The following is a 4,925-nucleotide window of genomic DNA, read 5'->3' as shown; positions in this document are numbered from 1 at the left end:
TGGGCCGGGGAGATCTCCCTCCGCCCGGCCGGCTGGGCTGTAGAAATAAATAGTCCTGGAGGGGGTGGACCTGCGGCGGCGGTGGCCGGGGCTCGTCTCTTTTTCTGATCTTTTAAAGGCAAGTTTCAGGGGGTTGTGAAGTGCCTGAAGCAAACACACACACACAACTTAGCCATCCACGCCGTGCCAATGAGATTTCGGAATTTATTGCTGGGAAGAGTCTAGAAAAAGTGAACTTCTGTTCTTTACCCAGATCCTGGGGACTCTAGGAAGCCTGCCCCCCCCCAGTTGTAGTGGTGGGGGGGCGTGTGGAATGGGAGTCATGGAGAGGATGGAAGGGGCCCGAGGGGGTGGCGGTGGTGGCTTTGCGGGTTCTCTGGGAAAGCAATGTCGGGGCAGGTGTAGGGGACTCCACCACCTGATAGAAATGCCCACACACACACCCCAATTGACATGCCCAGGAAGCTGTTGTTCGTTGTGTGCAGTAATTCTGCTCTGGGGAGCTCAGAGCCCCACTGCAGGCTTTGGTTCTTAACTCTTCCACAAGCTCTTAGGCGGGAATAGAAAAGAATTTCACACCATCTGGGATTGTCAGTACAGAAGCGTGATCTGACATGTTTAAAATTCCCGCCTTTCTAGACCGAAATACAAAGAGAATCAAGGGATGGGACACCCTTCCCAGCACCCAAAGGGGAGAAAAGAAGAAAAAATGGGGAAAGTCTGTGGATTCGTGTGATGGGTGTGTCTGTGGGGTCCCACTCAAAAGAGAGGGAGCTGGTGGTCCCTGGCCTAGGGTAAGAGCAGAGGGAAAGTTCCATTCAATGAAGCAAGACGTTAAGCAAGAAGTTCTAAATCTTTTTTGGTCATTGTCTCCTTTGAGATTATATTAGAAAGCTCAGAGTTCTTTGCCCAGGAAACAAATATGGGACAGATAAAATTGTATCTCTTTGGCTGGGTGCCAGTGGCCCAGGAGGCTGAGATCTCTGAGGATCGAGGTTCAAAGCCAGCCTGGGCAGGAAAGTCCGTGAGATTCTTATTTCCAATAAACTACTAAGAAAAAGTGGGAAGTGGTGCTGTGGCTCAAGTGGTAGAGTGCTAGCCGTGTGTGTGTGTGTGTGTGTATGTGTGTGTGTGTTGTGTGTTCACATATATCTTGGAAGAATATATACATATATGTATAGGAGTTTTGAGACTCCTTGGAGGTGATAAGTGATTATTTAGTTTTCTCCCTTTCTTTAAAACTAGATTTAAAAACTCTAAAGCTGTCTGTCTGATGTTTCTAGAGAAACTATACTATTTAGTGCCCCCAGATGAAATCCAGCTTTTTTACAATGCCCTGTGAAATGTTACTCTAATGGCCACGAAGCTGATCACTGTACTAGTTAAAGAACACTTAGGGTTATTCATGCCTTGGTGTATAAATGAGATTTTATTATCCTTAAATTTTGATGAAACCATTGAAGTTACCGTCTCAAGGAGCAAATCCCTAGGGAGAACATTAGTAACTTGGGGTTTTTCAATTGGAGTCTGAACATAAATTCCATTTCTGAAGAGAATATTTTTTATATTGTTAAGGAAATATTTTAAAGTAATATTTAAACATGAGTCCTTTTCCCTTGATCCTTTGTATCTGGCTTTATGAGTGAACTGATTTACAGAGGACATAAGCCAGCCTCTCCTACTAACTTTTAATGACAACCAAAAAAAAAATCACATTTAAAATTTTTTTCTGGTGTCCTTATCATTAAGGTGATGTACAGAGGGGTTACAGTTATGAAAGTCAGGTAATGAGTCCGTTTCTTTTTGGACAATGTCATCCCTTCCCTCGCTGTCTCCCAGTTTTCCCCTTCCAGCCTCACCTACAAAACGTTTTTATTCTCCACCTCATGCAGATCACCTTGTCTTTTTTTTTTTTTTTGTCCATCATGGGGCTTGAACTCTGGGCCTGGGCGCTGTCCTTCAGCCCTTCAGCTTAAGGCTAGCACTCTACCATTTGGGCCACAGTGCCACTTCTGGCTTTTTCTGCTTATGTGGTACTGAGGAATCAAACCTAGGGCCTCATGCATGCGAGGCAAGCGCTCTACCACTGAGCCACCTTCTCAGCCCAGATCATCTTGTCTTTAGCTAACAAAATGTCTATATCCATAGTTAGTATTTGAATAATATTATTTTGTAATGAGATTAAGTAATGGATTAAGTAGTCTGTACTAGTCTGCTTAGATTGCCTTTACAAAACACCAAACAGGGCTGGGAAGGTGGCTCAGTGGAAGAGGGCTTGCCTTGCAAAACACCATACACTGATGGCTTAGACAATAGACATTGATGTTCTTACATTTATCAAAGCCTGAAGTTCCAGATCAAGGTCCAGCAGGGTCCGGTCCTTGTGAGGGATTTTGCTATGTGTTTTCACGTGGCAGTCAGTCTGGGACAGGCCACATTCCCTCTTCCCATGAGGCTGCCACCCTTGTGACCTCAGTTAACCCAAATTATCTCCAATGAAAGGCTCCATCTCCAAGTACAGTCATGTCAGGATATGGGCTTTAGCATAGGAATTTTGCAAGGACACAACTGAGTCTCTAGCATTGTTGGTTTTGTTTAAATACAGTGTCTGTGTTGAGGTGCTCGTAAATCCTGTAGGAGATCCACTAAGGTATTTCTCTGCCTCGGTACTTAGGAGTTCCCAGGAGCTTCTGAACCACAGGTTTACATGTGAGCAGAGCTCAGGGAACAATGGTCAGATATTTCATGAGATCATGCAGGCCAAACATCTTATTATATGACCATTCAAGAACCCAGCTGATTATAAAGATGAAACATAAGTATTAATCTTTGACAAAGACAGGTAATTTGGCTAGAAGACATTAAATAACCATAACACTAATTCTTTTTTTTTTAATTCTTAAGACTCTCCTGAAAACTCTATCCTCAGAGAAAGAAATAGCATTATCAAAGTGTCTATCTTTATTTGGAGCCCTACTGTCCCCCAAATAACATACAAGCATGTATGTAATTAAATTTTTTATTTGTCATATTTAAAAAGTGAAAGATTAAGTTCATTGTGTGTGTGTGTATGTTTGAGAGCGGGTCTTACTATGTATGTAGCCAAGTCTGGCCTTGAACTCACAATCTTTCTACCTTAGCTTTTCATCACACATGTCTGACAGATTAAACTTACTTTAATAATCTATTTTATTTAGCTGAATCTGTTAAAATGTGGACATTTTGACATGTAATCAATAGAAGAGTGTTACAGAGATATTTTATGTTCTTGTATGCAAAGTTCTGGAAGTGGTATGCAAAATATATTTCCCACTTAGAGAACAAATCAAGGCAGCAGTTCCATGACTACAAGACTGGACAGCTCAGATCTCAAGGAACTCCTGATTAGAACCGTGCTGTGTACATAGATATGACTACATAACTTGATTTTCACATAATCATTCTATTAATAACCTTCAAAGAAAGGAAATGAGCAGAATTATTGAGCTTGAGCTCTGTATCAGCCACTAGATTCTCTGGAGTTCAAAATCTAGCCACTAAGTGTATACTAGGAATATGTCAGGAAGACTTAGTAAATATAAATGTATGTAAATATAAATATACTTCCTAATAATGTTTCAATTTTATGACATTCAACCATGAAATACCATAAAGAAAAAAAATAACCCAGCTTTCACCCATTTTTCAATTTGTTCCGGCTAATACAAGTTTATACACTCATTTACTTCCTTGGTGGTTTTAATTTAAAAGAAAGGAGAAGGTGCTGGTGGCTCACACCTGTAATCTTAGCTACTCAGGAAGCTGAAATCTGAGGATTTCAATTCAAGGCCAGCCTGTGTAGGAAAGTCTGTGCAACTAACCCCTGCCCCCCACCACTAAGCGCCACCCCCCCCACAAAGTGGAACTGTGGCTCAAGTGATAATAGTACTAGCCTCCAGCAAAAAAGCTCAGAGACAGCATCAGACTCTTGAGGTCAAAGCTCTACGACTGGCAGAAAAAAGTATAAGAATGTTCCATGTGGGCCTTTTCTTTTAGGAATCCAAGGTGACATATACAGGATCTAATTCTCTTAATTGCTCATTTATGACGTTGGTATCTATTCCGGGTTACCACTGAGAAAAATCTGTATTCATAAGACCACTTCTTGGTGAAACTAGAATGATAGGCTAATTTCTTGTTATAAGTGATGGATTGACCTGTCTGTTCCCCCATTTCTGTTTTTGTTTTCTTTTTTTTTTATTCAGCTCTAACATATAAAGAGTACGTATCTTAATTAGAGATCTGAATTCATTTCTTTTACTAATATAAATGTACCATGTACCAAATGAAAATACAGAACTTCTCCAAGCACACCAAGAGGGCCCCAGAAAACCCCCTCTCAATGGAGACCCTCTCCCAAAAGACACTTCCACCCCTACATACCCCAAGAAATCACAATTCTAATGTCTGTTACCATAGCTTAGGTTTGACTGCTTTTCAACTTTGCATAAATCATACAATGTATACTCTTTTGTATCTTGTTTCTTCTGCTTAAGAGGTATACAACGTTTTATTCATTTTGACTGTGGTCCAAGTTCATTCCTTTTCATTGGTGCATATAATTTCATTATATGAATATATCATTGTTAAAAATCCCTTCTGTTATTTATAGACTTTTTGTATTATTCATGCCTTTTGGTGCATGTACACTATCTTATATACATAAGTGGAATTGCTGAATCCTTGTGTATATATGTATATATATATATATGTGTGTGTGTTTATGTGTGAGCATACATATATATATATTTATATATAACTAGGTTTAGCAAATGATGGTCAAAATAGTTTTCCTAAATAGCTCTACAACTTACATGTCCATTAGCCTTGTATGGGAGTTCTAGGCATCCCATGTGTCTGCCAACATTTGGTATTATCAAATCTTT

The sequence above is a fragment of the Dipodomys ordii genome, unplaced genomic scaffold (genome assembly GCF_000151885.1).
Source record: "Dipodomys ordii isolate 6190 unplaced genomic scaffold, Dord_2.0 Scaffold24, whole genome shotgun sequence".
In the NCBI taxonomy this organism is placed as follows: Eukaryota; Metazoa; Chordata; class Mammalia; order Rodentia; family Heteromyidae; genus Dipodomys; species Dipodomys ordii.
Note: the sequence above shows the minus strand (reverse complement) of the source record.